Raw genomic sequence first — 11,079 nt, 5'->3', positions numbered from 1 at the left:
TTATTTAAGACCTTGTATGTGAGGAGCAGGATTTTGAGTAAACAAGGATTTGTTATCCTACCCTGGAACACCACCAAGTCATTGGTTCAGGTATGTGGATGACACCTGGGTGAAAATCAAATCTCAGGACCACATTTCATGGATTACATTAACTCGGTGGACCGACACATCAAGTTCACCAGGGAGGATATGAAAAGTGGCAGGTTAGCCTTCTTAGACTGTGAGATTTCCATCAGTAATGGGGGACATCTAAAAGCTGATGTGTACCGTAAACCTACGCATACGGATCAGTGTTTAAGGTTTGACTCTCATCATCCACTGGAGCACAAACTGGGTGTCATCAGGACGCTACAACACAGAGCGAACACCATCCCCACTGACACAGCAGCCAGGGAAGCAGAAGAACATCACATCAAGAAGGCCCTGAGTAAATGTGGTTATCCCAGCTGGACTTTTGTCAAAGCTGGAAAGGCTCCTAAAGAAAGCTCCAGTCGATCCAGGAGAGAAGGACAACCGCTGCCTAAGAGAAAACCTGTAGTGATCCTGTACGTGTCAGGAATATCGGAACAGCTGAGACACATTTTTTCTAAACACCGCGTCTCTGGCTTTTAAACCCCAAAAACTGGTTCACCCCAAGGATCGGGTCCCCTGACACAAACAGAGTAACATAGTGTACGCTGTTAAGTGCCAGGAGGATTGGCAGGATTTATACATCGGGGAAACCAAAAAACCTCTGGCTACAACACAGAAGAGCTACCTCATCAGGCCAGGACTCTGCAGTCTTGCAGGTTTGTATCATATCTATCTAATAGACTCCAATTTGTACATGTAAATGGAGAGTCCTCTTCACACACTGAGGTCAATTATGTTGTTCCACAGGGTTCGGTGCTAGGACCAGTTCTGTTTACATTATACATGCTTCCCTTAGGCAGCATCATTAGAAGACATAGCATAAATTTTCACTGCTATGCTGACAGTGTTGGGGAGTAACGGAATACATGTACCGCCGTTACGTATTCAGAATACAAAATATGAGTAACTGTATTCTGTTACAGTTACCGTTTAAAACGGTGGTATTCAGAATACAGTTACTTTGTTGAAATAAATGGATTACACGGCGGTACTTCCCTGTTTCATATTGTCGCGGGTCAGGACTGTTTGGGTTTTGTTTGACAGCTGTTCTGTTGTTCCAGGCGGCAGCGTTACGGTTGCCATGATTACAGGGTGACGCGCTCTCTCTCTGCGTGTTTCTTGGGTGAGAGAGCGCCTTTTTGTTGTTGTTGTTGTGCTAAGCTAATAGGCAGAATGCTACAGGCATAGCTCTAAAGAATGTAGCCTCATGGGCAGTGTAGTCCGTGCTGCAGGGAGAATGGACTGCCATACACGTTATGTGTCTGTGAGCGAGGGAGGGAGAGAAAGGAAAAGTCCGAGCTGTCACGGAGCTCCCACCCCCTGTCTCATGCAGGGGGTGGGAGGTGTTGTCCATGATGGATGTTAGCTTAGACAACATCCTCTCCTCCCCAACCTGCTCGATGGACTTCAGCGGACAGTCCAGGACAGGGGTGACCAGTCTGTTGAGTTTCTCCCCGTCCCTCTCTGCCATTCCACCACTCCAGCAGACCACAGCATAGAAAATAGCAGACGCCACCACGGTGTCGTAAAACATCCTTAGGAGTGTCCTGTTCACCCCGAAGGGTCTCAGCCGCCGTAGCAGGTGGAGACGACTTAGACCCTTTTTGTAGAGTGCATTTGTGTTTGTGGACCAGTCCAGTTTGTTATTGAGGTGAACACCCAGGTGTTTGTACTCCTCCACCGTTTCAATCTCCAAACCCTGGATGTTCACTGGTGTAATAGGAGGTGGCTTCTTGCTGATGTCAGTCACCAGCTCCTTCTTTTTGCTGGCATTGATGCGAAGTTGGTTCTGTTCGTGCCAGCTGTTTCCCTCCGACACCCGACCCACAATGGCGTTGTCGCCTGAGAACTTCTGGAGATGGCAAGTGTCCGTGTTATAACTGAAGTCTGCAGTGTACAGGGTGAAGAGGAAAGGGGTGAGTACTGTTCCTTGTGGGGCCCCCGTGCTACAGACTACCACCTCAGACACACAGTCCTGCAGCCTCACATACTGGGGTCTACTGGTGAGGTAGTCAATAATCCACGAGGACAGCTGATGGTCCACTCCCGCTCCCTGCATCTTCTCCCTTAGCACTGGTGCTCTCCAGATGAGAGAAGGCCCGATGCAGCAGGTAGGTGACCGCGTCATCCACCCTGATGTTCGGCAGGTAGGCAAACTGCATCTCTCCCGACTAGTGGGCGAAGGTGGTGTAGTATGATCCTCTCCATGGTCTTGATCAGGTGTGAAGTCAGGGCAACGGGTCTGAAGTGGTTCGGCTCCTTGGGATGCGTTGTCTTTGGGACTGGCACCAAGCAGGTCTTCCACAGAATGGGGACCCTCTCCAGGCTGAGACTGAGGTTAAACATGTATGTGATAACCTCACAGAGGTGATCTGCACAGTCCCTCAATAGTCTGGAGCTGATTCCATCCGGACCCGTGGCCTTCCTGGTTTTCAACTTCCTCAGCTGACTTCACACCTGGTCAGTTGTGATGGAGAATGTTAGAGTTGTATTGTTGATTGTCATTTATGCTTAGAAATATCTACTCATATATGTTTAGAGTTTTATAATCAATGTCATGTTGGTAGAGGTTTGATCCTTAGTAGTCTGTGGAGACTCTGTGTGCCTCCCAGAGCACTCTGGCATGCACACACAACTTAAGAAAAGGAGAGAGGTTATATCTGCTCTTACTGATATATGGTATAGCAAACACGTATATCTGTTTAAGTATAAGTGCCTTTTGTTTAGATAAACTGCTGGACTTCCAGACCAGCAGGTTTAGGGAAGTCGTTTATGGGGTCACAAACTGACCCCACACACACACACACACACACGCATACTTACACACACACAGACAGTACTCTTTGTTCACGTGTATACCTATGTAAGACATCATATGTTAAAGAACCTATGCATATTCATGTGACTTCAATAAAAGATTAGTGTTACGGGGGAGCGGACGAGAGCAACTGGGGTCAAACGAAGGAATGGCGTTTGTCCAGTTGGTCTCCCTCGTATACGAGAATCATAAAGAGCTCTGCTTGGTGTTCAATGCTTTTGCTGTGTAGTTGAATTGTCTTGAACGTTCCAGCGAATAGGTTTATGCTATGAACCTATCAGAGAGGCTGCAGTGTAGGGTGTGGGTAGGTGTCTCCTGATGACTGGCGTGGAGGGAGGAGGCAGTAGAGTCGTTGAAGGAAAAGGAAAAGGGGGGCAGGTGAGGTGTGAAGGAGGTGTGAAGAGCTCTGGTGGATGGGGGAGAGAAGGGCTTCTGAATCAAACCTGTTAAAAAACTGGTTCAATCTGTTAGCCCAAACCTGGTCTCCAGACTCTGGACCTCCTCCGCTCAAAGTGCTCGGTCCAGCGATGGTGTTCAGTCCTCTCCACACACCTCTGGTGTTGCTCTGCTCGAGCTGCTCCTCCAGCTTCCTCCTGTAGCTGTCTTTTCCCCTCCTTATCTCTCTCCTTAGCTCCTTCTGGACTCTCCTCATTTTCTCTCTGTTTCCAGATCTGAAAGGCCTCCTTTTCTGCTCCAGCAGGGTCCTCAGATCTGGAGTCAGCCATGGCTTGTTGTTGGAGTAACACCGTACTTTCCTGGTCGGTACAGTGTTGTCCACGCAGAAGTTGATATAGTCTGTTATGCAGGTGGTTAGTGTGTCGATATCCTCCCCATGTTGACTACATAGCACCTCCCAGTCTGTAGTTTGGAAGCAGTCTTTCAGTGCCATGCTCACCTCTTCAGACCATGCTCTCACATACCTTGTGGTGGGGGGTTGTTTACACACCAAAGGTATGTATGAGGGAACCAGATGGAACAGGTTATGGTCTGAGCGACCCAGTGGGGGGAGGGGTGATGATGTATATGCATCCTTAGTATTTGCATACAGCAGGTCCAGTCTTTTGTTTTCCCTGGTAAAACAATCCACATACTGAGTGAAAGTAGGGAGCGTTGAGGACAAGGAAACATGATTGAAATCTCCAAAGATGAAAAGGAAATATGGTATCTAAGCAGATTCTTACTCTGGATGGCATTACCTTGGCCTCCAGTAACACTGTGAGGAACCTTGGAGTCATTTTTGACCAGGACATGTCCTTCAACGCACATATTAAACAAATATGTAAGACTGCTTTCTTCCATTTGCGCAACATCTCTAAAGTTAGAAATATCCTGTCTCAGAGTGATGCTGAAAAACTAGTTTATGCATTTATTACTTCCAGGCTGGACTACTGTAATTCATTATTATCAGGATGTCCTAAAAACTCCCTGAAAAGCCTTCAGTTAATCCAAAATGCTGCAGCAAGAGTCCTGACAGGGACTAGAAAGAGAGTCTGTGAAGGTTCTCAATCATCCAGGTCATCATAGTGTAAGGTGCTCAGAAAGAAAAGCGTTAAGTTTCTTGAAGATGTTTCATCTCTCATCAGAGAAGCTTTTGCTCCACCATTTCCTCCCAGATTTAAGCCCTGTGGGAGTGTCCCCCCAAGAGGGTCATGGACCCCCTATTGATCCTCTACCTAATCACATGAGCCAAGGTGTGAAAACGGGTGTAGTTCACAATCAGCCAGGATTTCGGGTGAGCTCCACCCTAGCCCCACCCTATCATGTAATCACATGATAGGGTGGGGCAGATGGCCCAGGGATCCTTCCCTGTGAGGTCAGATGGCCCAGGGTGTGAGTGGGCGTTAAGGCGTCTGGGAAGGATCTCAAAACTGGATTATAGATGGCAGACAGTTGGTGTCATAAGCCCCGCCCCCTGTTCAAAGATGGTCGCTCACAGTGGATGTAAATGGCTTCTTTCACTCCTCTTTCAAACCATCTGTCCTCTCTGTCCAATATGTGAACATTGGCATCCTTGAAACAGTGACCTTTATCCTTTAGATGCAGATGGACCGCTGAGTCTTGTCCTGTGGAGGTGGCTCTTCTATGCTGTGCCATGCGTTTGTGAAGTGGCTTTTTGGTCTCTCCAGTGTAGAGGTCTGGGCATTCCTGGCTGCACTGTACAGCATACACCACGTTGTTAAGTTTGTGTTTAGGAGTTTTGACTACTTGGAAAACCATTTTTTCAGAGCTTCCTTTACACGTGCGTTTCTTCTTTTTCCCTTCAGGCTTAGAGGGAACATGTTCTGCCCGGTGGTGTAGGGTCCTGATTACTCCAAGTTTGTGTTCCAGAGGGTGATGGGAGACAAAGAGGAGGTACTGGTCCGTGTGTGTGGGCTTCCGGTAAACGGAGATGAGGTTGCAATTGTTTTCAATGCGCACAGCGCAGTCCAGGAATGGCAAACTTGCCCTTTGTGTCTCCCTGGTGAACTAAAGAGCCAAGAGCCTTTCTTTCCACTTCCTCCATGTGAAGGTTGGCTACAGTAGGTGACACCGGGGAGGCCATGGCACAGCTGTGTTTCTGGCTGTAATATCCCTCGTTGTATTTATTAAAATATGTGGTGGTGAGGCAGAGGTCTAACAGTGTGCAGGTCTGATCAGGACTCCTGATCCTTAGACTAGAAAGAGAGAGCATATTTCTCCTTTATTAGCTGTCCTTAGTTATGCTGCAATAGGTGTAGGCTACTGGGGGATTCCCATGATGCACTGGGTGTTTCTTCTTCACTCACTATGTGTTAATAGACCTCTCTGCATCGAATCATATCTGTTATTAATCTCTGTCTCTCTTCCACAGCATGTCTTTATCCTGTCTTCCTTCTCTCACCCCAACTGGTCACAGCAGATGGCCCCGCCCCTCCCTGAGCCTGGTTCTGCTGGAAGTTTCTTCCTGTTAAAAGGGAGTTTTTCCTTCCCACTGTCGCCAAAGTGCTTGCTCATAGGGGGTCATATAACTCATATTCACTTCACAGAAAGTTGTTTTACTTTAAAGGGTCTTTCTCCAAAAAGTGACAAGAAACAGATCAATGCTCCTATGACATCAGCACACTCACTCTCAGACACACAGTTTTATTGGACAGTAGCAGAGAGTAACGGCAGTCAGTAATAGTTGCATAATCTGGACACTGATGATATTGATGGAGCATCATTTCATTACACACTCACACACACACACACACACACACACACACACACACACAGGGCAGTAATGATTATTGATCTGTGGTTGTAATTGATCAGTGCTGCTATGAGTCATCAGGCACCGTCTGGATGCCAGAGCACACACGTTTGTCGTTCTATCTCTGTGAGGACGCTTGATGACATAATGCCATCCCAGGTCCCTAACCAGCCATGAAAAACACACACACACACACACAGACACACAAATACACACAGGTGTGAGAGAGTCATCTGTGAAACAGATTGTAGCTCAGCGCCATTTATTCACCTTCCTTCACAGTGTGTGTGTGTGTGTGTGTGTGTGTGTGTGTGTGTGTGTGTGTGAGTGTTTGTGTGTGCATTTGCACTGATAACTCTTCAAATCCAGAAGACAGAAGTATCAACACACCAAACTCCAGTCAAAACCTGCTCATTTAAATCACTTTGCATGAAAACCGACCTCACTAACATTTCATATGTTCTCTGATCAATCAATAAAGACTCCGTTCAAATACAAGCTAATTTAATATCAGTTTGTTGATGCTGTTTATTGTAGTGATCAGATTCATGTGAAAACTGATCAATAACATGATCATGAATCTGACATATTTTCTTATTGATCACAAATGAGAAACCTGGATCTGCACCAGACTCAATTCAAATATCAGTGAATTTAATAGCAGTGGAAGTGAACCATGATATTATTCAGTTTTCTGATAAAGGAACAAATTTGAGCTCGTATCAAACTCAAATACCGATGAATCTCATGCACGTAGCTTGTTGTGAGCCATAACTGCAGTAAGTCACATACAAAGCAGCGTATCATTGTTGTAATCAGCACTGACTCCAGATTTAATTCATTTGGCAGCACAGTTGGGTTTTTTCTCTGCACAGGAAGCTCGACTCGCTGCAGCCACACAAATGCCCCGACACTGTTTAGTGCTCATTTGTCAGAAGCTGGCTGTCAGCAAATCCGACTTTTCCCAGCAGACAGTAACAGAGTTCATGTGTGGGCTCCCACAGATGCTGCTGATCCGCAGCACTTGGATCAAGTCACACACACACACGTGTGTACGTGAGATATGCTAATTAACCTGTGGCATCACCAGGTGATGCCCCAAATAAACAGATACTGTTTAAAAGGAAGAAGAACAAGAAGGTCCTGAGTTCAATTCCACCATCAGGCCGGGGTCTTTCTGTGTGGAGTTTGCATGTTCTCCCCGTGTTTGCGTGGGTTCTCTCCGGGTACTCCGGCTTTCTCCCACCGTCCAAAGACATGCAGCTTGTGGGGATAGGTTAATTGGATAATCCAAATTGCCACTAGGTGTAAATGTGCGAGTGAATGTGAGTGCGAATGGTTGTCTGTCCCTGTATGTTAGCCCTGCGACAGACTGGCGACCTGTCCAGGGTGTACCCCGCCTCTCGCCCTATGACAGCTGGGATAGGCTCCAGCGCCCCCCGCGACCCTGAAAAGGATAAGCGGAAGCGAATGGATGGATGTTTAAAAGGACCCTGACGTGTGCAGGTTTAGTCAGATTGTGTTGTTGTTAGAGACACAAACAGTTTGTTTTCAGGTGAGAGTCCTGTGTGAAGTTAAGGCTGTGCTCTGAGTGTTGCGGCCGGAGTGGCTCCCATTGTGTCACAAACACACACACACACACATTACAGTATGTGTGTGTTTAAGGTGTGTTTCAGCCCTTAACAGACACACACTCATCAGACCGCTGCTGCTCTCCAGCTGCCTTCCTAACGCCACACCACCCACAACCCGTCAGTCCCAGCAGCCCACTGAAACAGCGACGGCATGACCAGATGATGAAGTAGCTCTGTGTGGGTCAGCCTCCCCCGACACCACATCCTGAAGCCGCTGCTCCACCCCTCCCCTGCAGTTTCACCATTAGGAGAAGTGTGACAGCAACAGCACCTCCCACAACCAGTCCTCTTTACCGTGTAATGCAGAAGAGGGGCCCAACCCACCTGCGGGGCCCGGGGGCATTGGGCCACTGCCCCGGTGGATGTTACACTTTTACCGTTTCCACAGATTTATGTTTTGGCCAGCGTCAACACCACGCTTCCTGTATCCCCTCTGCAGTCAAGGACACTGATGTAGCTTCTTCTGTTGTCTTTGTGGGGGAGGTTCCTCCATCCTTCTGTGAAGAGAACGTCTCCTTGTTTCTGGCAGGTACTTCTCAGGTACTTTGGTCATACTTTTGTTTGCTCTTGGAATAACTCTGCCCATGTTTATGTGACACCTCTGTTTTCTTCTGTCACTTCCTGCTGCTGCAGAGCTCTGGATTCAAACTCTCCAGTTCATCCACCCGCAGCAGCACCGCACTAACATGTCAGTGCTCTGGACATGGACGTTACAGTTTTTTGTCTTTCAGCATGTGTGAGTGGAGCCACAGGCAAAATTATCAAAGGCCGTCTTACTTGGTTTGCATGTTCTGGGAAACAACATGTCTTACAGAGGGGAAAAGTCTGTGTGGCTCCAAGTAATATATCCAAATCCAATTTATTTATATAGCACATTTAAAAACAGAAGGTTTGCCCAAAGTGCTGTACAGAAATTAAAGGGTAAAACACAAGATAAAACCACTGACACTCACATTAAAACATAATAATACACATAATAAACTTATCAACTCACACCAGTCTGAAGGCTATCGAAAAAAGGTGTGTTTTGAAAAGCGACATAAAAACAGGAAATGGAGATACCTGTCTTATATTTAAAGGCAGCGTATTCCAAAGTTTGGGGGCCATAATTGAAAAGGCTCGTTCTCCTCTACGTTTTAGCCTAGATTTTGGGACAACCAACAGCAGCTGGTCAGCTGATCTGAGGGTCCGCAAAGAAATATAAGACTAAAGTAACTCTGAAAGGTATGGGGGAACAAGACCATTAAGGCATTTATAAACCAGCATTAGGATTTGAAATTAATTCTGTCAAGAACAGGAAGCCAATGAAGAGAGGACAGGATAGGTTTTACATGTTCATGCCTGTGGGTACCAGTCAAGAGGCGGGCAGCAGCATTTTGAATGAGCTGAATACATGCAAGAGATCCTTAGCTGACTCCAACATAAAGTGCATTACAGTAGTCAAGCCGAGTTGAAATAAAGGCATGTATTACCTTCTCCATGTCACGTCATGACAAAACTTGTCACGGCGGGGTGCGCTGGTGTGTTTGTTATGAGACCTAGAAGCAGACACAGAGAGTAGTTGCAGGTGTTAATAAAAAGCGAGCCTTTATTTGGCTGTAAGCAATAGCAGAACATGGAACTAAGAAACAAAGAAGACTGAGAACGCTGAGTAAACTAAAGACTATGAAACTCAGTGAATAAACCATGAAGAAACTATGAACACAACAAAACAAAGAGGCAAACCTATGAAACACTATGACTGTGACTATGGTGATGATAACAGACGATCTGACAAAGACTGAACTGAAACATACAGACTAAATACCTACAGGGATGATTAGGGGAAGTGGACACACATGGGAGCACAGCTGACACACATGAACCTAATGACAGGACAGGGGAAGTGAAACTAAATACAATGAACATTAACATACTGGACTCTTTCAAAGTAAAACAGGAAACATAGAGACGTAGACGTGACACAAGGGGAACCTGATAAACCATGAACTAAACTGCAAACTAGGCATGGCCGAATAACTAGATAACTGAAAAGAAACTGGAATACAAATGAAATATCAAAACAACATGAAACTCAGAAACACTGGGTCGCATGACCCAGGACCTTGACAATACTGGCTTCAGCTTTGTTATTTGCCTCAACTGGAAAAAGCTTTTTTGCAACACAAAACTAATATGTTTGTCCAATTTAAAATCCATAATGACTCCCAAATTTGTCACATGCTGTTTGATATAAGACCCTAGCCAACCACAATTCCCAAGCAGGTTGTATGAAATATTATTGGGTCTAAATACAATCACCTCCATTTTACTCTCATTGAAACTCAGAAAGTTCAGAGCCATCCAAGCTTTGACATCTTCAAGGCAGTTCAAAAGGATCTGGATGGAGCCTGGGCCATTTGGTGCTAAAGGCAAATAAATTTGGCAGTTGTCTGCGTAGCAGTGAAAGGATATTTCGTGTTTCCTAAAAATAGACCCCAAAGGGAGCAGGTATAATGAAAAAAGAAGAGGGCCGAGGATTGAGCCCTGGGGCACCCCACAAGAAAGGGGGGCTGAGGTGGACTCAAAATTGTGTTGTTGCCACTGTTGTTGTGATTTGATGCTATACAAATCTGGGACCCTCCACCAGTTTCTCTTAGAACTGAAGAAGCTTCTCAGAAGCTCCTTAGACAACTGCCAACCAACTTTAAACTCAAAATCCTGTTTTCAGGGACGTGAAGTTTGCTTGTTGTGCCCGGGAGAACAGCCAGCCCATTTCTACTGCAGCTGAAAGAAACTGGAGGGTTTGTGGTCCTCAGGTTGTTTGAGTTTAGGAGCTGTGGGCCAATCGTGTCTGACTCAACCAAGTGAGTGATGATTGTTTCTGGTGTCCTGTGATAAGCCACAGCAGCTGTGATTGGTCTGAGTGAATCCTCACCTGTCAGTCAGGAGGGTTACTGTGTGTGTGTGCGTGTACGTGTGTGTGTGTGTGTACGTGTGTGTGTGTGTGTGTGTGTGTGTGTGTGTGTGTGTGTACGTGTGTGTGTGAGACGTTGTGGTGATTGTTGTGATTCCCGGATGCAGCTTCACACTCAGATGGATGTATGTTTGTGTGTTTGCATGTGTGCTGTGCAGACACACACACACACACGGCTGTGAGGCCATGTTGTGCATGTTGTTCATCCTCACTCACAGACAGTGAAATGTGTGCTGCGAGTAGGAGCAGCAGATCCAGGAACAGTGTGTTCGCTCCTGTTTATAGCCTGGAAGTGTCCCAGAGCCTCGCCCAGTGCTCAGCCCTGTCT

The sequence above is a fragment of the Oreochromis niloticus genome, linkage group LG22, assembly GCF_001858045.2.
Source record: "Oreochromis niloticus isolate F11D_XX linkage group LG22, O_niloticus_UMD_NMBU, whole genome shotgun sequence".
NCBI classification, from domain to species: domain Eukaryota; kingdom Metazoa; phylum Chordata; class Actinopteri; order Cichliformes; family Cichlidae; genus Oreochromis; species Oreochromis niloticus.
Note: the sequence above shows the minus strand (reverse complement) of the source record.